Below are 21801 nucleotides of genomic sequence, written 5' to 3'. Positions count from 1 at the left end.
TCTGTTGAAAAACATCTCTTTAAAGGAATATACCTCACATAATTCAAGGTGAGAAAAGGGTAAACATATATATTTTATGTTTGTAGAAATTTCCCAAGGAAAATAATGCTTAAATGATTTTTTTAAAGATGTTATTTATTTATTCATGAGAGATACACACAGAGAGGCAGAGACACAGACAGAGGGAGAAGCAGGCTCCATGCAGGGAGCCCAATGTGGGGCTCCATCCCAGGTCTCCAGGATCATGCCCTGGGCCAAAGGCAGTGCTAAACCGCTGAGCCACCCCAGCTTCCCTGCTTAAATGATTTTAACATTATTACAGAGATGGTGTGAATTAAATGTAAAACATGAGTATCATTTTTTATAAATTTATTTTGTTCTATTTCATTGTATCCAAATCTGTATCATTGTACCTCAGACTTCTTCAGTGTGTCCTTTTTTAGCAGGACCCAAAATCCCATACCATGCCCAGCATGCCACTCATTTCCCACTCAGTAAAGGAGAAAAGACATAGGTGAAGACAGGAAAATACATTACTATATAAGTACACATAAACACAGACACACACACACGCACATCACAGACACATGGAGAGAGAGAGGAGCACTTTAATTTAGGAATGGCTGAATGGATTCTTCATACTGAAACCATATAACATAGACACATACAATCTAGTCATTACAGAAATTATGGGTCATAGCCCAAAAATACTGTTGATGCCCATATGTATGACCATGTACTATATATAGCATTTACCATGCTACCACAATAAGTAGACAGATAATAAGCTAGAATGAAAGACAAAATGCACAACTAAAAATGAAGTTCATTTTAACACAGTATTATATCAATATCTGATTTCTGGCATTCAAATTATGTGTAAGAATGAAATAGTCAAAATCTACCACATTTGACAACATAGTGTATGTCAGCTGGTCTTCAGAGTAGGATACTCTGAATTTAAGTGCTCAGTGTGCTCAGGTAACACTAATTTATCTTGCAAATACCTAAAGTAACTAAAGTAACTAAAGTAAAGTAATACCTAAAGACTAAAGTAACTCTAATAGCTCACACAATAATTTAGTCATAACTTTGAGTCCTAAGTGAAAATAACAGTCTGTGGATTTGCATTTCCCTCATAGAAGAGCCAAGAAGGGGCTTGCATTTTGAGAGAGTTGTGAAGTATATTGGTAGCCTGCTTCTGACCTTGGAGCTTACTTTAAGAGCCATTGGTTACACGGCAAAGGGAAAGTGCATAGTTTTTTAATAGCCATAAATTAATGTATGCAGATGTCACAAATTATTTGACTGGTTAGTTTCACACTGTAAGATCTTAATGAGATTCAGTGCCCAGTGTCACTGGCTAGGCTGACCTCAGGGCCTTTTCACACAAGAAAACATGAAAATGAGAAGGGTTTGCAGGTCAGCTAGAGCAACTTTCCTCCCAATAACTCTGCAGCTGGATTAAACACACTTGGAGGTCATTGTAATTGTCTTAGGACGTGAGGGTTACAGTAGCTCTAAATGACTTGACTGATGTCACAAGCCAGACAGGTCAAATTTTCACTGTTCTGTAATTTCCAAATATCAAATCAGTAACTCCTAGACTCATATACCTCAGATTACCAACTGACAGAGAATAGAATATTTGCCAGAATATTTATCAGAAAATTCATGCTGAAGCCATACTTCACCTTGAACCTAATTACCTCCCTGAGCTACCATTATATCCCCCAGATTTCCTCAGTCTCCAGCCAAAATTATGATCCATTTTCTCTTTTTGCAAATGGGTTACAATGAAGAAAATAATTTTACTTTTTTATTTTATTTTTTAAAAGATTTTATGTATTTATTCATGAGACATACAGAGAGAGAGAGAGAGAGAGAGAGAGGCAGAGACACAGGCAGAGGGAGAAGCAGGCTCCATGCAGGGAGCCCGATGTGGGACTTGATCCCGGGTCTCCAGGATCAAACCCTGGGCTGAAGGCGGCACTAAACCGCTGAGCCACCTGGGCTGCCCTAATTTTGCTTTAAATAGCTGAAAAAAAGACCTCAGATATGGTCAGATGAAGTGATATAACATGAACTGAGATGTCTGGCATGTTGATATAAAAATGCCTGCTCTGCATAGACTGGAGAATTTAGGATTATCACAGACAATGAAATTTTATTAATATGGAAAACAAATTGGCTACACATCATCTGTTTCCAGTCGGTTCCTGACTCTCACCAAATTTTAGAACAGGCTTGATTGAGATCAAGGGAGCACTTTAAGTTAACCTTTCAAATTGAGAGAGAGAGAGTGTGTGTGTGTGTGTAATTTGTATTTGCATATTGGAGTAGTTAAGTCTTTAAATTTAGCTTACGTTTTTTTCTACTGTCTCTCAGAAGTTTAGCAAAACATACTTTCAACCCTATACCCTCTTTATTCTGGACAAACTATCCTCAGCTATCTTATTATTTGTCTAACACCTCCCAACCTCTAGCTTTACTGTCGAATGGAGAATAAAATTTTTTCCTTACTGATGTGCACTCAGAATTTCTTGAGACTCTGGTTTAGACAGGAGAATGTCTTTACCTCTTCCCCTGGGCTTTAGCATCTGTTTGGTCTACCAATAAAACTTACCAACCTTAGTATTTCCGTCTCAGTCCCTCTCATCAAATGGGTCTGGCTGTGTGCTTCCAACATTGTAATAAGAAAGAGCTGCCAATAGACGTGAGTGGAATGAGTTGTTTATAGGAGTTCCAAAGAAGAGAGACACACAATTGTGGTACTGCCAGAAACCCAATGCTATGACCACATCCAATCTGGAAGGATAGCAGATATAAAGGAACCTGCCTCAATTCCTCCCTCCCTGTTTCTGGACAACATCTTTAATCCCTCACAACTCTCTTTCCATTGCCAGCTCTATGGTGACAGGGATTGATTAATTGATTTTGCTTTTTTGTATGTGGTGGATTTCTAGGACCCAGAATATTACCTGCTATATTCACATAACATGCATACTATAAATAACTGTTGAGTAAAATGGCATGACTGGCTGAGATGCAGCTTCAGAATCTTATGCAACATGATACTCTAGACAGTCAAAATGAAATCTGCTCACCACCCTTGAATTCTGGGTTCTTGCATGCCAATTTCATTGTGAGTATGCCAGGACACAGATTAAGGAATCAGCAAATTGTTAGCTCACAAAGCAGGTATCTCTATCACCTCTTCTGGGTCTGATCTATCTCACATTATGGCTCTAGGGAAATACTAAGGTTGGTGACTCTAACATAAGATGGCATGTTTCCAAAATTAAACAACACGGGTGTGGTCACTGTGTCAGATTCCTGAGACTTCCATAACAAGTCTCCACCAACTGCAGATGGTTAAAAAAAGAAAAGAAACATATACTGTCTCATATCTGGAGATTAGATATCTGAAATCAAGATGTCTGCAGTACCATACTAACTGTGAAGGCTCTAAGAGAGAATGCTTCTTCTCCTCTTTCAGCTTCTGTAGGCACCAGGTATTACTTGGCTTGTGACAGCATAATTCCTATCTCTGCTTCCATCATCACAGTCTTCCTTGCGTGTGTTTTTGTGTCCAACTCTCCCTTTCTTTTCTCTTATACAGACACCAGTCATTGGATTTAGGGCCTACCCAAATCCAATAAGACTTCGTCTTAACCTAATTATGTCTACAAAAGCCCTGTTTCCAAATAAGGTCACATTCACAGGGACCTGGGGTTATGATTAGAACATAACTTTTGGGGAGCACAGTTCAAGCCACTCCAGTCACTGTGTGAGCTCCTCCAATAGGAGCTTACAATTGAGAGTAAAGTTACAGATGAGTAGACAGGAAATTACAGCTAGGTGATGTGTTTTCATAAAGGAAGCATGTTATGAGGGCAACTAGAAGAAATGTCTAGCCAAATTGCCTAAGGGGCTCCGAATTGCACACAATAGCACATAACAGAAATCTGATAGCAGTGGCTTAACTAAATGGGGACTGATTCATATTATATAACAAGAAATTGGAAATAGGCAGTTCACATCTAGTGCCACTGTTCAGGAAGTCCTCGAGAACCCAGGTTCCTTCTGCTTTCCTTCCCTTCCACTGGGGCTTTTGTTCTCATAGCTACATAATATTGGCTTCGATGCCAGACATCAGGTCTGCACTATAGAAAAAAATAGAAGGAGAAGGGAAAGAAGTACTTGTGGGCTGAGTCTGACCCTTTACATCCTGGAGGCCCTACCCGGTAGACTTCTACTGGTAATTCATTGGCCAGGACCGAGTCACATAGACCTTCATAGTTTCAGAGAGACTAAGTCAGTGAATGTTACTAACTGGGAACATGCTGGTCTTTGCAAAATTGGAGTTCTATTAGTGATGTACAAGTGAGGAGGGCAGCTAGTGGATTTTGCCAAAGAAACTGTTGCAATGATAGAGAAATGCCAAAACTGAGAGTTGAAGGATTACTAAGGGTCTCTCAGGGCTGAGGGCTGGGACGGGTTTTCCAGGTAGAGGGCAGGGAGTATTTATACAGATCTGAAAGTGAGAAACGCCAAGAAAGAGGAGTTGACAGACTTTTTATGCTGAATTGCAGGAAGTGAGGTAGGAAGTCACACTAAGAAATGAGTCTAGGTAGGAAAGTAGGGGCCTGTAAGCCATATGTATCATGTAGGGCTTTGTATATAATTAAAAACCAACTTTGGCAGAAGTTTTGAGCAGAAAATGGAAGCATTCTTGGGTAGCTCACACAATTTTCCAGGACTACACGACCATATATAGTGCTGCGCTGCCAGGAAGAAAGTCCAGATTATAATGCAGAACTGATCATTGTTGATGCTGCCGCTGCTACCACTGCTAAGTATTGACCCCAATAGACTCAGGATATTATCAACAAAACCCCACTTCTGAGGTCTGAGAACTCGCCCCTCCTAGAACTTCCTTATTATCCACAACTATATCACCTCTCAAATCAAACTCTTGGAAAGAGGTCTTGATGAATGAAGCTTCATGTGCCTAAATTATAGCTTGCAAGGAAGCTAAATACTTGGCATGTTTTACATCTGACACAAGAAGTGCCTCTTTCTCTCACCAAGAAACTCCCCCAAATATGGAAAGAAGCTTCAGATGCCGGGCAACTAAAATGGCCAAGGAACTCTATGAGGTAACAGAAAGTGCAGGGAGTATGTGGAAAAAAAAAAAAAGACTATGGTCAAAAAGGGGGATGTTTGAATTTAAGATGAGGAACCAGTCCTGAGGTATGACTAGGGTCTTGTTTCCAGGGAATGCCTTTGAACAAGGAGATAGTATCAATAGTGAGATCAGAAACTGTGTTCTGGATTATACCAGACTGCCTCATGGAATGAGACAAATAACTATGATATTTCGTCTTTCTCTACCTGATTTAAAAACAAGAAGAAGAAAACTTGTGTTGTTGGGTGAAAAGAAGAGTCCAGGAGTAAGCCTTCCCCTCCCTCTCTGCCCTTTGGACCATGCTGCTGGACCAAAAGCAGCAGACATTTACTTCCCATGGCAGGACAAGTGGTCAGTACTCCATCTCTTATCCTTGTCCTCAAAGCTGTCACAAATACAACAGGCCAGTGGGGAAATGAAGCAGGAAGACTGAGTGAGTAGCTGGGGACATAACCCAGATCACACCTCCCCAGCTTTTCTCTCAGAGCAGCATCTGTATCTCACATGAGTTCATGAGGATTTATTACCATGGTACTTTCCTCCCTCTTCCCCTAAGGAACTGAAATCTCTAAATCCCACTAAGATTAAGCCCCAGCTCTAGTTGCAGGAAGACATAAATAATGAAAATCTCTAGATCTTCTCCTCTCCATCTTCCACCAAATCATAAGAAAGTAGACTGGATATTAACTTTCTCGCAGGTTTCAGGCCCAGCAGCTTTTCCTGTTAAACAGTAAGTGAATGCTGCGAAGCAGGCCAAAGGGGCCAAGGGCTCTAAGGTTGCTGGGGGGGGGGGGGCAGGACCTGCAAAAAAGATCAAGGGGTTGCCTGATTGACCACACAGATTACCTTGGTATATTCGCTTGGCCCCTATGTGATAAGAGGAGGCCTGAAAGTTGCTGCACCCTCCAGGAGAGGCATATGGATTGGCAAGAGGCTGCTGCAAAAGAAACTATGAAACAGGGGGCATGTGCCTCAGACTACAACTCCAAGAGTAGGAAGGTGAGAGCTCACTTTCTTGAATGGCCAAACCGAACCAGTTACAGCACAAGGGTCACCGGTGCAGGGAAATAGCAGAACAGGTGCCATAGCAGTGAGAAGGGAGGATCCAGAGGACAGCCAGTGGATCTAAGACTCTGGCTACCCCTGCCATAGGGACACAGTTTCCCTTCTATATACCAGAACGCCATTGCTTCATCTTGGGCAAGAAAAGCGAATCATCCAGAAGGGGCCATTTAAAAAATCCTTCTTTCTTTGCTATTGAACATTAAGAAAAGAGACCTTTTAAACTTTAAAGGAAACTAAAATACTAATGACTAGCAAGTCTCTTCCCAGGTGGTGGGGGCCTCATAAGGAAAATCAGTTCAGCCATAGGAAATAATGAAGCTGCTTTTTTGGCGCACATTTAGTGAGTAAATTTAAGATGCCAATACCTTTTGCATTAAGCATTATTTTTGTTGATGCATGTCATGCCTAGTGCTTTTTGTTTTTATTTGTAAGTGGCACCAAATTTACTTTTCCCCACGTTTGTGCTTGTTTGCGTGGCTTGATGATCTATTAACATAGAACTGATAACTTGAGAAAGTTATCAGTTATATGATGCCAGGTTGACCACTTATCATCACTCCCAGCAACATTTCTAAAGTGATGCCAGCAAATATCCAGGAAGAGATTTTAGCCAAGGCCATGGTCAGGAATTCCTAAAGCCAGAGACAGAAGAGTATCACTCTTTGCCTCCTCATTTCTTATTCTTCACCATTGTTCCCAAACACTTGGAACATTTTAAAATGGAAGCGCCAAGGAAAATTATAAACACATTTCAAAAATATCATTTCCTTGGCTAGCCCCTTTTCTATACTTAGTCTGAAAGACTACCCATATGGGGATCCCTTGAGACAGTCTTCATATCCTTCAAATTAGTCCAACTTCCAATAGACAAGAAGATAATTATGCAATTTGATACCTTTCTTTCCTTTCTTACTCTGTCAAGCACGCACACAGACACTCTGACAACACATCCTCCTGCATATATACTTCACAGTTATCTCAAAATAATTGGACAGCACTTGTCTTAATGTAGAAAGAAACATTTTTAATGCCAGTCGTGATGTGGACAGCTAAAAAAAAAAAGCCTATTCTCAGAGTCCTTTTAATTATGTCCAGAGATCTCAGCTAGACTTCAGTTCTCTATTTCCTTCACAGTTGTTGATCTACTAACTGAAAGATCAATGTGTCAAAAAAAGCAGAAGTTTTCAGTCTTAGCAAACTCCAAAGACTACTTTTTACATTTAATAAGGCAAACATGCACAAAGTCTACTGATAACTTGTAAGACTTCTTTAATCTAGGTAGGATACTTATTAGTTTAATGAGAATTTTTTTTTAGCTTACATCAAGTGATAAAGATATAGAAGCAGAAAGAGATATTTATTTTTTTAAAAGACTTTATTTATTTATTCGAGAAACAGAGAGAGAGGCAGAGACACAGGCAGAGGGAGAAGCAGGCTCCATGGGAGCCCGATGTGGGACTTGATCCTGGGTCTCCAGGATCATGCCCTGGGCTGAAGGCGGTGCTAAATGGCTGAGCCACCTGGAATGCCCAGAGATAGAGATTTAGATAGGCACATAGAGATGCAATTTGAGTATCTGAAGACTCTGCTCTGTGTGCATGACACATTCATTTGTTTTTTACTTTTCTAATTGATTAACCAGCCTAGATTAAGTAGTACCTCTTTGTAAAATAGTTATTTCTTGGGATAATTCAGCAACTACCTTCACAATTTGCTTTCACAAACATTATCAGCAATTACTCCCACAATAGTCATCATTATATTTTGATCTATAGTGCTTCAACATCCAGTGATGGTGTTTAGTGTTCCTAGGCTGGTGGTACAGGCTGTATATGTCCTCAGAGTAACTTCTGGGCTATTTAAGGGATGTTAGCACAAAAATCTGCATGTCCTTTTATCCTAGTCATTGTTAGGTGAAAATATTCATTTTCTCTCACCAATTTGATTCACTTATCCAGGTTGCAATATATAATCCATACTGGGTATACTCAAGGGTTCTAAAATGAGTAGAAAGGGCATCAAAGAAGATTAGGCAATGGGAGGGTAGAAAGGCTTGTTGATTTTCCTCATCAAGCAAAGCTTATAAGGTGGCACCGTGGGATAAGAAACTGGAGGGAATTACTAGACTAGGAGGCAGTGGGATCCAAAGAACTTGTGCTCCCCAGGAACACAAACCAAATGTTTAAATACGCATTTCTGTGCCCCTGATTCACACTGCTCATTTAAGCATTTCTTTCTAAGCAATGTTATAAGTATATTTTCCAGATAACTAATTACTAATTTCCAGTCACATATCTCATTTTTGTCTTAATAAAGTTAAATCATTAACATTTTCTGAAAGTTCAACATTTTTATGACTTTTACTGCAAATTGTCTTCTCAAAATAAAGTCATTAATCCCCTTATCTCTGAATAAATGAGTATATTATCTATCCTGAACACATCCTAATAGGAACCAATAGTACAAATATTTGTTTGATTCTTTGCTGTGAAAAGCTAACAGAAGATAAAAAATAAGTACATTTTATACCTCATTTTACCTTACCAAATTTATATATTTTAAATGTTGCACCCCAATTGAAATTAAGCATATTTAATACAAAATCCATTTTGGTCAAATTATAGGGTTGAGATACAAAGTGAAAATTATCCAGTGATTTGTTTCTAGTCTTCTTGTAACACTCAGTTCTTGATTTTCTGGGTTGTCATTATTCTGGAAGGTCATTGGTTCCTGTTATTGGTCAAGGAAAACACATCCTTTTACTCTTTGCTGTTTTATCAGGTTAATTATTTGAGTGTGGTTGCAGATGGTGCTTAATATACCTACACACAGCCATTAAGAAACTATAGTAAAATAGATTAATGTCAAGTAGAAACAATATTCTGTCTTGTTTCCAACATCTTAATTTATCCAATAAGAAAGTACTCACTGAATACTTACTGCATGTCATGAGCATGACAGGTGACAATGATGTCTTAGGAAGTTGTCTTCATACTCCAGAAACCATAAAATAAATACTGACATTGGAGTTAAAGCACAAGTTAGCCACTGAATAGCTAGATGGTCACCGAAAGACTTCAATTTCTTCCCTATTGATTAGGGGAAATAATGACTACTTCAGGGGATTGTTGATAGAACCAACTGAACACATGAAGTGGCATATAAGACATGATTGGTGGTGATAATAAAGGAGGTGAGAAGTGCAATAAGAGGCTAGTTGGGTGTAACTGTGGGAACAGAAGAAGAAAAAGTATTAGAAATGAAAGAAGTAAAAAGTCCACCCAGAGCAGGATATCTGTCGACAGAACGTAAGCTAAGTGCTCAAGGTACCTGGAGGGAGACTGCATTTAGAAACCTACATACTGACACCTGCCTATCATAGTCTCTTCCCAAGTGACATGGAGACCTCATCTCTATAACTGAAAACTCAGAGGTCAATGTTGACCAAAGAACTTGTTATTGGTGGCTACTCCTGGATTTGTTGTCTACTTTATTAAATTACCAGCCAATCAACTTAACTATACTAGCTCAACCAAGGTCCTTGAAAGTAAATGTGCATAGTGAGGATATTTTGTTTTTTATTTATTTCAGTTAGCATTTTTTAAAAATTGTGTTAAGTTTTTTATTTTAATTGTAGTCTAATATTATATTAGTTTCAGGTATGCAATATGGTAATTCAATGATTCTATAGATTGCTCAGTGCTCATTATGATAAGTGTACTCTTTGATTCCCATCATTTATCCCCCCCACCCACATCCCTTCTGGTAACCATCAGTTTGTTCTCTATAGTCAAGAGTCTGTTTCTTGGTTTGTCTCTCTCTCAGTTTTTTCCTCCTTTGTTCACTTGTTTTGTTTCTTCAATTCCACATGAGTGAAGATATTTTTGGAGAAAGTTGCTGTGAAGTTAGTCTTTGAAATTTATTTGGTGAATAACTACCATTTGCCAGGCACCTTTACATACTACGGAGGTAGAGGGAAATTATAATAAATTATAAGAGGAAAAATACAGCTGAGACCTAAAGGAAGAATAATAGCTTACAAAGCAAAGACAGAGGCAAATGCACTCCAGGCAGCAGGAGAAGCATATGCAGCTTCTCCAAGGTGAGAGAGAACAGCGCTCTGGGCAGAACTGTGGTGGGAGGCAGGGGGTGGCAGGGAGTGGGAGGCATGGTTTTAGGCTTATCGGAAGAGGCTGGAAAATTAAGAAGCCACCAGAGCAAACAAGCAATTGCAAGTTATGTTCCAGAGTTTCTGGAATTTGCATTTTTGTCATAAGGGCTTTGTAAAGACATTAACGGTTTTAAGTGTGCAAGTTAACATGATCACATTTGCAAGGAAGAAAGTTGACTCTTTCTGCAAGGGAGAGTGTGGGTTGCAGGGAAATTAAGGCAGGAGTTAGAACAATTAGGAAACTCATGGGGGAGTCAAGGCAGAGAAATTTGGTAGCCAGGACTATGGGAGTACAATAGAAATGGGAAGAAGGGAATTGAATATAGAAGCCAGGTATAGAGAAATCCAGGTTGAATCCCAATAAACTGTTTTAAATCATTTTGGATAAGGAACATTGGGAGAGTCCGTTTGGAGTAGTTGGGATTGGAAGAGAGAAGATGAAGTCAATTCTGGACTGGGTTGACTTTTTAGTGCCTACAATATATCTAAGTTTATATGGCTTACAGACCGTTGTATCAGTGGATCTGGTACTCCAGCAAGTAGGCTGGACTGGAGGTAAAAATACAAAATTATTAACATTTAATGGGGATTGAAGTTACATAGATGGATGAGATCACCCAGAGAAAGTGACAGAATATCCTGGGAATGAACTCTAGGCAACAATTACATGTATGAAAGGAGCAGAGGTGAAGAACTTCACCAAGAAGACAAAGAAGAAGTGGTTAAAGAGGTAGAAAGAAAAACAGATATTGTGGTGCCACAGAAACCAAGAGAAGAGGGCATTTTAGAAAGGACGGGGTGGTCTATACTGTCAAGTTTCACAGAGCAGTTATCACTGACATTTGAAAGCCATTTGGATGAAATGGAACAGGCATAAGCCACATTAGAAGAGAGCAGATTAGAGAGATTGTGGAGCAAATGAAGGTTGTGGGAATACCTCCTTTAAGAGCTATGGCCATGAAGGGGAAAAATTAATCAGGGCAGTAGTTAGAGAGGGCCCAAATTTTAGACCACAAATAGCTACCCAAAGGACAAGCATGCCACTGCAGCTGGATTCATTGGAGCTAATGGATATTTTTCAGTCTTTCCAGGAGAGAGGTTACACCTAAATTGGCATGTGGAAAAAGAGTTCTCAACCAGAAAAAAAAAAAAAAAAAGGAACATATAAGGAAGAAGCAGTGGAAGGATGTTGGGATCATTCACATCATTTTTTTGTTATAAGTAGAAGAAGGGCAAATTGACTTACAAACATTTTGATTAGTGCCCTCTCTGTTTTCTCTGTCTCTGTCTGTCTCTCTCCCTCTCCCTCCTTTTCTATTCCTTTCCAATATATTGCATTTAAGAAGCTTCATTTTCTAGTGAAAAGGAACTCATCAGAAGACATTGTCAGTAATAGTCATGAACCATAGCATTGTCCTGTTTCCATAGTCTTGATATCCAGTTCTTGTTTCACATTCTGCACAATGGCTTTTCTCTTACTTAATAAATCAAACTTACTGTGAATCTACAAAAACCACAGAGCCAAGTGACAGGTAGTTCTAATTAAGATAAGAGCTTTCTTTCAGATCCTTTAAGTGCAGCTTTCAGAATGTTTTCTAGCATTTAAAACAAATATGCTGATATCTGATTTGTAGCCCAAGAAAGCCAATTTAAAATTCTCTATTGCCACTCACATAGTCTAAAAATGTAGGTTGGGCTCAATCACAGATAGAACTGGTTATTGCTCTCTTGAAGTCCGGTAAGGAACATTATATTGTAAGTTAGACTGTATTCATTTCCAAAGCAGCAATATCTTAACCTTGTCATAGTCATAGCACTTCAGGAACAGCCCTTTGCCCTTAACATTTGTTCACTCTTGGAACAAAGCATCTTTTCCTATAAGGAAATATGTATATTTGTTTTCAAAATGAACTCAAACAATTTTCATTCTGGAGAATACATGAGAAGGTAAATAAATGAGAAAAAACTTTTAAAAACTTCCAGCGGAAGCATATACCCTCTGGAAGTTATGGAAAGGGTTTAAGTTAATGGTTAAAAATTTCTTGCTCATGTTTGAAGGGAAAGTAATAAAATATCATACCAATAAAAAGTAATAATCACAGTCACTGTGTATCTACAAAACCTTATTAAATATCCCTTGACAGCAATTTTGAAAAAACTCAAAGTAATTATCAAGCCTCATTTTAAATTAAAACCTGGCCCTGATGCCCCACGTCACTCTTACGCATACATGGTAACAAAAGAGACTTATGATGGCTTTGTGTATATTGCTGCAGAGTTAGCTGGCTGGCCACCCTTATGATATAATCTCCTTCCACTGCAATTTAATTAAAACAGTGAAAGATCTGACCTTTGCTGGAGATTTTCTTATCCACAACACTAAAAATATCCCCTAGAAGCAATCTGTCAATATGATCTTTCAAGCACGATCCTGATAGTCCTGGAGAAGAGAAAGGAAATGAGAAAAACCAGAACCCACAAAGGTTAGGACATAGTTAGTTGTCCTGAAACCAGGTTTCTGTAAGATGAATAAGCCACTTAATTACTAGAAGCAGTGAGTGAAAGCCCCCCATCTGCTGTCCACATATAATAAGGGCATGATCAATAAGAATTGCCTACCATCCCCACCCCTCTCTTCCAATTATCCTTGTGTCTGTTGTGGTTTGATGACACTGAGAGGCTTGAGAGCCTTCATTTATAGATATTAATGGTAAGTCTTTCTGTCCCATAAGCCCTAGAATTGTCTGCATTCTGTAGCAAAAGATTTCACAATGAAGGAAGAACCCCTCTTTATTGATGGTAACAGCAGTTACCTACACACTCTGTTCTGATGATTGAAACATTCCTGCCTGGTCACAGGATAAATATCATGTGTCTTTATTGCTGTGGTGACAGAGGAAAATTTCTCCTTTTCACCATGGGAATATGGGCTTCCACTTTGAAATATAACCTGAAGGATAAGGAATGGAAATACTGGAGAGAAATAGGATATAACTCAAGGAAAAATGGAGCTCATGATGGGGATAAAGTCCTGCTAATCAAGCTAATTATTCAATAGAGAATAGTTTTAAAAAATGTAAAAAGTCCAGATTTGAAGTCAGATAGACCTAGAGTCAACTTCTTCACTACTTTCTGGTCACCTCTACCTAGGAATGACACTAAACACAGCTAAGCTCCTAGCTCAGCCTATAAAATGGCGACAATACTTATTTTACAGACTTGTCAGGATAATAGGGATAACTATGGGATATCATATGATACATATATTGTTTAACAATAAGTCAAAGCTATTTATAAACAGCCAGAAAAATAAAAATATCACTAAAGAAATTATGGGTCAAGATAGGAAACCACAGATTCCCCAGTGAAATGTAAACTTAAGTTAGATTCTAATGACCAAACTCCTACTGTCAACCAAATGAATCAGACAATCAGTATACTTTAGTCAATAAAACTAGTGCTTTAACTATCCATGCTTTAATTAGTGTCCCATGCTAACTGTGCACTTGGAAAACTGAGATGAAGCTCAGGCATGAGAAAAGGCTAAGAGAAACTGTGTTTTATGTATATATATATCTCCAGAGGTGATCTTCAAATCTTTAACAATCAGTAAGGAACAAGTCTCAACCAATAAGAATGGGTGTTGACTATAGATAAAATAGCCGTGTCAGTGTATACTGGGTGATTATCAATCTGATACTTCTCTATAAGGTCTAGCATTAACCTTTGTATTTAGTAAGCACTCAGTTAATATTTATTGAATTGAATTTGCACTATATTAACCTAGTCATTCAAAAATGGTAGTAAGTAGGGGAAAGAGTTGAATTGATGATGACCAATTTGAGGATTGGTAAAAGAATCATTCTGATTTTTCCCCATGAAGATTTTTCAGTTTTTGCGGATCAGCTTGGATATATGTCTGACTTAAATTTGATCTTTCATTACTCTTCTTTGAGTAAAAGAATTTTAGATACTTTTAATTAATAAACTTATTTTTATTGACTGATTACTAAAATCCATTCACATCTTGGTTCATTCCAAAAGGATATAAAATGACTGTATCTTGATTCCTAGTTTACAAGGAGCTTAGTCAGGATTCTTGGGGTGATACTTAAAAAATGAACAGACAAGTCCAAAATCAGACAACTAACAGACTCAAGACCCATATCTAAATCCTATGATTTCAAGTGCAGTGCTATGCTCTCTCTGCACCATGCACCTCTTGGCTGCCTACTTGAAGGCAATGCCCATCTTTATTTTGGGCAGACTCAAGTCTTAATGACAACTAATTCTCTTAGTTCTGCATCCATCTGCCTAAGCTCCAAACTTCAGCAGCTAGGGTTGCACCTGCATATATGCATACTTAATAAGTCAGTACATGTGATTATGAGGCCTCTTGTCAGTCTTTTTACATTACCAGCACTCTCTGATTCCTAGAAGAGGCTGGAATTTCTCTGATCCTTTTCCTCTCTTAGGCCTTTGGTGACCATTACCAATGGCTGTGCTCAGCATCACAGATGTTAGTTTCCTCAACACATACCAGTTGACACATACCTTCAGCCCAACTTAATGATTTAGTGTGGTTATATTGGACTCATCAGAAAAGTGAAAGCCATCCTAATTTCAGTTGTGATGAAACATATATACTTTGCTCTTCTACATCTGTTTTTAAATCAAGTAAAAACTTTAATAATTATGTTCAGCAGAGGCATCTGGAAGATGTGTTGATACTTGTTGGCAGCAGACACCAGATGGGTTATTCAATCTGGAACAGATGGTAAATTGATATTAAATAATGATAAGCCTGGACTTTTCTACCATTCATGATTCTCATTTTCTATTGAGAAGTTTACCATTTTGGTTTAACTCAGTTTTCTAAATTCCTCTTTCTAAACCATATGGTTTTAGGAGGAAAAGAGAAGAAATTTTCTCTTTAATCAGAGAATATCTCACACCCTCAAGTTACCCTGGGATTGAAAAATGAACTCTAATGTGCTCATATTATGGTAAAGCTAAGAGGTTCATCATTTTTTTATGGCCACAGATCTAGGATTTTTCTATCCCTACTCTATTAATGTTACCCTCTTCTTTCCCCTTGTATCTCCCCTTGTTCTGTACTGTCAACTAAATTCCTTGGGGGAACTCTTTGCAAAGGAAAACTGCCAAAAGATAATAAAAGCTGCATAAATTTCCAATATCCAAATGTAACTCTCTCCAAAGGGAGGGGTGAAGTAAACAAGTGAGAGTTAAGTCCTGAATGGGACCTCTACCACTTCTGAAATTGAAATCTTCAGCTACATGTGTAGACTAAGGAAATTGAGAGAAGAAAGAGTGTTCTGGTTCTGTGGATCTTTTGCCTCATATTAAGAGAAATGGTCACAGGGTCACTGAGAATAGGTCATGGGTCCACTTAGTGTCATGGATGATAGATTGAGAGCCAAATTGGTAACATACATGGACAGCACAAGCACTGTCACAGTAATGCTGTCCATGTTGACCAGTCAAATCTTCAACCCCTCTTCCTTTGGAGATGGGGAAGCTTCTAGGAAGGAGTAGAATTCATGTAGAGAGAAAAGATGGTAACTGCCCACATGGAGTAATATCCTAGGGTTCTAGACAGCTACTACCATATCTATAATTCTTACTTAACTCCCTAATGCCTAGAATTCTACTAACATAATCTGTTCAGCATTTTATAGCTAATAAAATATAATTTAAAAATGATCAAAGCTGATTTGGTGGCTTGAAGAAGAGAATAAGGAGAAAACAGGTACCAAAAGTCGGAGTTCAGGGAGAGTGATGGAGAAGACACATCCAAATCTAAACAGTTCAAAACTAGGATCATTGAAAAAGATCATGTTTTAGTTTGGGCTGGCCTTAGAAGTCAGAAAAGGTGGAGCAGAATCTCCTTAGTAATTATCTTACTAGCTGTTTAACTTCATTGACAACCCAAAGTAGAATAGAGGTAATAGCGAACTCGTTTCACAGAGGCAGGGAGTGAGCTCAGAAAGAGTGTGTTTTCTCTCAGTTCCACCTCGGTCTACTTTTCTGTATTTAAAATAGACCACTGAGGACTGATGAAGCATCCTCATTTATGAACTATCCATCTTACCAATCACTGGGGATAACCAAAGAGCATACTATGACTAAAAGATATCCTTTTGATCTCCTGCCTTTTCTTATATTTTTTTCCTCTCATTTTACCTAGAGACAGCTGCAGAAGTTAGATGGATGGTTCCTAGGACCACTGCAGAGCACTCTAGACTTTTAGAGAAGTCTAAAATAAATAATATTTATGAAATTAAACAAAAAATACAGACTAGATCAAGTCATAGGTATAAAAAGCCATTACAAAGATAAACAGCATCTCCAAAGATAGGAGAGAGATAACTAAAGATGCCATCATGTCTTCTGGTCAAAGTCAAGGAAGGATGGGAACTGAGTGTCAGTGGGATCATTTTTAAATAAGGCTTGCAATGGTGATGTACAGTCAGAGACTTCTGTACAGACCCAGAAGTACAGTCTCAGGAAGGGAGGAGCACTCCTTTTCAATGCAAGAGTAACCCATGCTCCTGAGAAAGAGGTAGCCAGCTCTCTGAATTCCCAGCTCAAGGAACAGTTGTCATGTGCTATTGCAGACTCCTGAGAATACACTCCAGACAGAGATACGTAGGTAGGATTTGGGTTCAAATCCCCAAATTGTAAGGTAGGATTTGGGTTCAAAATCCCATGTGCAATTGTCTTCCTTAATGAGTAGAACCAAATCATGCAGGGGCCTAGATAAACAGGATTTTTCAAATTGTGCTCCAGAATTTTGTACAGTTAATCTCACGGGCTGCCTTAGGGAGTGTAAGAAAGTTGAGCAAGCAGAGCCTCCCCCTTTACCTCATTAAATTCCCATCGGAGTAGCTCACTTTCATCTGTATATTACTCTGGAGTTCTATGTAGAATCTCCTGGGGACAGATTCTGCTACTAAAAAAATGTAAAAAAACTCACTGACATTGATAACTCTAACTACATTGTGCCCCTTGGATTCTTCCCTAGGGCTCGACCTTGGTCCCCAGGTGGCCTCCAGTGCAAGTCCCTTGGTATCTTATAGCTATGACATAGACCTCTTAGAGATTGCCTAGGGAAGGAAAAGCACAAGGCCATAAAATCTCAGAAATTCAGAAATACCCAATCAAAAAGTAGGCATATTGTGCAGAAGGCAGGGGTGTTTTACTTCTTGACACTTTCCAGTAAAGACCAACCTATAGATCACCACCAAGAATGGACCCCTTCCTCCAGTGGAGCATTAGAAAGTACATGAGGCTGCTTTTGGCTGTTATAATATTGTGGAGTATCATTTTAATCCTTAGTAGGGGCCACGGATGCTAAGTTTCTGTAATATGTGGGACAGTTCTATATAATGAAATTGTACCTTCCCATCAGAATGCCAGTACCCGTGACATACTCTCCAACATAGCAAAATCACAGGAAATGCCTAGAATTCTTCCAAGAGGTTAGAGATTATAGATATTTGTCTCTTATATAAGTGGGTATATCGTACTGTCAACACATAAGAACATTATACATACAATTGAATCACCATTTTCTAATTCCATATTTTCTGATTATTATTTGGAAACCCATATGGATCTGCTGATGACTGTTCCATTCCCCACATCAGTTATTGACTCACTGTGAATTAATACATTAGCCATCCGGTTCTTCAGTATTGATATATCATGGACTTGGGTTAATGTGCATTGGTCCATGAGACAGATCTATTCTCAGACACAAAGGACTCCTACATGACAGATAACCCACAAGGCTTAAGGCCTACTGGTCTCTCCTTACAACATCCCTGCCTCAACATGAACTTCCTTTCAAACTATAGCATAAACATTTCTCTTGAAGAAAGTACTTAGACAAAAGCAGATTCAAAATTTAATTCTGGGGATCCCTGGGGGGTTCAGTGGTTTTAGTGCCTGCCTTTAGCCCAGGGCATGGTCCTGGGGTCCCAGGATCGAGTCCCACATCGGGCTCCCTGCATGAGCCTGCTTCTGCCTCTGCCTATATCTCTGCCTCTCTTTCTCTCTCTCTGTGTCTCTCATAAATAAATAAATAAATAAATAAATAAATAAATAAATAAATAAATAAATAATAAATAAATACATAAAATCTTAAAAAAAAAAAAAAGGATGGCATCAGAACACAGCACTGACCACATAATATTAAACAGAGGGTTGAGATGTAGGACGTTATATGTTAGGAACAAAAATGCAAATGCTTTTATATAAGATTTTTCTCTAGCATTCCATTAAGCATTAATAAGCTTCTCTCTCTTTTTTTTGCTTTTATGTAACTTATGAGGATTTTATACAATATGACTAACTCATAAAATTTTAATAAAATCGGCCACATGGCTAAAAATATCACCCTTTACTGTAATTATAAAGGCAACTTTCTGATTCAGAGTTGAACCAAGTAGAATTAGAAGAAAATAGCCTCTTCAAGAAAAGTTATTTGTTTACTAATTTAGTGTGTTATGCGAAGGATTGCCCTTAATTCAATAGTCTAACCCAGGGTTGAAGTGAATGTAAAAGACTTGGAAGATTTTAGTCCTCTTTCCTGGGAATTTGGTATTCTGTGGCAAATAAAACTTAGATATTTCTTCTTGAATGGTAAGAAGTCATTACCAGCATTTAATGTTATCCAGAATAAAAAAAAAAAGTCAAAGAAGTGAGTATTTGCAAAATTTATACTGATGAACCATATTTCTCCCATTTTCTTATTTTTGTTACATCCTACCATATATTTCCAATGTGAAAAAAATGCAAGACCTAAAAATAACAACTTAATAATAACTGACATTTTTTAAATGTTGGATGTGAACATGGCACACTTGCCAAATGCTTTACAGATTGCAGAGTGCCCAGTGAGATGTAATAGTTCTTTTAATCCAGAGAAGCCTGCAGAAGAGTATTTCCAGATGGAAGTAGCAGATTCCTTAGAGTAGATCTTTCTTGGGGAAGGTTCCATTTCCCAGACTTTTGAAGTTATGCAAATGTTTGGGGAGCAAATAGTAACCTTTTTTTTTGTTTTGTTTTGTTTTGGTTTTTTTGAGGAAGGATGCAACAAAACCTTCTGTGACCTGACAAAGGCATTTCCTCCAACCCTGGCACTAGGAAAAATTTAGTAAATTTACTTAGAGAATAATGTTCCTTTGGGGAGAAATAAGCACAGGACCCCAAACTACTTTTGAGGCTTAACTCTACATAAACTTCTACAGTGAATGGAAATGGCACAAACTGAGATTTTTCAGGTACGAAAAGACACCAAGGACCCCCAAAGAGCAGTTTGGTTTGAAAGAAGGGGGCATGGAATGGCAACCTGGGTTCAATATCAGACAGGGCCACCTTTGTACAGACGTGACCTCAGAAGACCTTGATCGTGCTTAGTCATTGAATTCAGAAACCTCCTGGAAAACCCCTTTAGTTGATATGGCACATGCTCAGCTCTCCAAAGCCATCTGTATGGATTGAGTAAGGGAATGAGAGGTTTTGAGAGGATAATTACAAACACTTGTCCTGCCTTTGCAAATATTGATCTAGGTTTCAACAGAGACTTGTAGGCACAATTTCTATTCTGCTTTTAAGCTAGATTGAAGTAGATCTGAGGGTGACTTAAGAGTAACCTGGGTTCAGTTTTACTGAGGTCAAGCCCCTCTTCTTCCATGAATAAAGAAACTCATAATGGTACCAGTGTTGCCATTTACACATGTCCAGAATGGGTAGCACATAACCACACAGAATAATGTCTTCATTGATCACTGCGGGAATGGTTCTGTTGATGGTGCAGATTGTATATAATTCACTACATTTCCAAAATTATATAATATTATACATGCACACACACCTCACAGAAATTTATAATAAGAAAAGGAGTAACAATTACTTCTTGGTCTTCTGGATGCACTGTGTGTTAGGTCACCATGATCACCTGTAAGTCATGGCTGGTAGTGGGCCCTAAGACGAAGATTCAGTTTGCACGCCTCCCTTCTCCCTTCCTGTTCTTCCAAGCCCTGGTCCTCTTCCTCAAGCTTATCAATAACAGCAGTGTCTAGGGAATGTGGACCCTGCTGTCTGCTGACAGTTTGTGCTATCACTTAGATAATAGGCCCCAATAGCCTGTTGGGGATCCCCTCCTCTCTTCACACAGCCAGGCTTTGAGGTGGCATTTCTGTCACATGGAGACAGAGGCAATTAAACTGACAGTGGCTTATTAGTGCCACTTAGTTCAGGAACAATGAATTTGAGGCCCTGACTAAGAGAGAATCTTCTTTCTTTGAGATGGACTTGATGACTTCCAGACGTCATGTCTATGTCACTTCAGACAGTAATGAAGAAGAAAATGCAGCTGCAGATCAGACTTTGGAAGATGACATCTGAACATGCGTGCTCTCTGGCGCTTTAGACATCCACGAGACAGAGCTGAGTCCCCACAGAGCCTACCACTGGTGAGGGCCTGATAAGTATCACCAAATGATTATTAACTCCCCCTGCAATGGCTTTTCATTGCTCTTGGGACAAAGCTCAAAATACCTAACATGATCTATTACACTCTGTCTTATCTAGGCCCATTTACCCTTCTGGCCCTCTCTCTTCCCATCCTCCCACCTGCTATACATAGGGACCATTCCTGAGCAAAACATGCCTTTCATGTATTTTTTAAAAATTTGCATTTGTTTTGAAATTAGCCTATAAAATACTACCATTGGATGTAGATCTAAAGAGAAAGAAAATGTGTTGGATATATTTTCCAGTGAAATATTATCCTTGTTTTATTTAAATAAAATGTTCTTCATTTTGCTTTATAGTATATTGCCCGTAATTAAAATTTTGTATTATAGCTTCAATATTACGGTTGGCTTTGTTTTTTTTAAGATATGTTTGCAATAAACTGAAGAACTGTAATGCCCTTTTGTGGAAGAATTTAGAAGTAATAGAATGATTAAAAATATTAAACAGATTAATACCAAAAACAAAACAAAACAAAACAAAACAAAACAGGCCACTATTCAAAAGATTCAAATATTGAGTAAATCTTAACCAAAATTTTAGCAGAGAGGTGTGTTCATATGCATGTGTCCTTGTGCATGTCTAAATTGACAAATTGACATGCTGATCCAAAATGCGTATGAAATGTAAATGACCAGAAATAGCAAGTCGGAGTCAGTCTTGAAAAAGAACAAAGCTGGAGGAGGCGTTGTACCCCCTATCAGGACATATTATAAAGTGATAGCAACAGCGTTGCACCGGCATAATCATATACAAATAGGCTAATGGAACAGAAATAAGGAGTCTAGAAAGAGACACACATATATATGGA

At 38.5% G+C, this 21801-nt stretch overlaps 2 long non-coding RNA genes across 2 annotated transcripts in view; one reads left to right on the top strand and one right to left on the bottom strand.

Annotated features, from left to right (window-relative positions):
• The window catches only part of LOC144292971 (uncharacterized), a 94779-nt gene extending 73376 nt beyond the window's left edge, over window positions 1-21403 (top strand). Inside the window, exon 3 of the long non-coding RNA XR_013360396.1 lies at window positions 20763-21403. This is a non-coding gene — a long non-coding RNA (uncharacterized LOC144292971). The remainder of the gene's footprint in view (window positions 1-20762) is intronic.
• LOC144290140 (uncharacterized) lies at window positions 7613-13159 on the bottom strand. The gene is made up of 3 exons (XR_013357965.1): window positions 13047-13159; window positions 9197-9273; window positions 7613-7776 (listed from the first exon to the last, which is right to left on the bottom strand). It is a non-coding gene; the product is annotated as an uncharacterized LOC144290140 (long non-coding RNA).
• Window positions 21404-21801: the final 398 nt, after the last annotated feature.

This window comes from Canis aureus, chromosome 2 (genome assembly GCF_053574225.1).
Source record: "Canis aureus isolate CA01 chromosome 2, VMU_Caureus_v.1.0, whole genome shotgun sequence".
NCBI lineage: Eukaryota > Metazoa > Chordata > Mammalia > Carnivora > Canidae > Canis > Canis aureus.
This window is presented reverse-complemented; position numbering and strand designations above follow the sequence as displayed.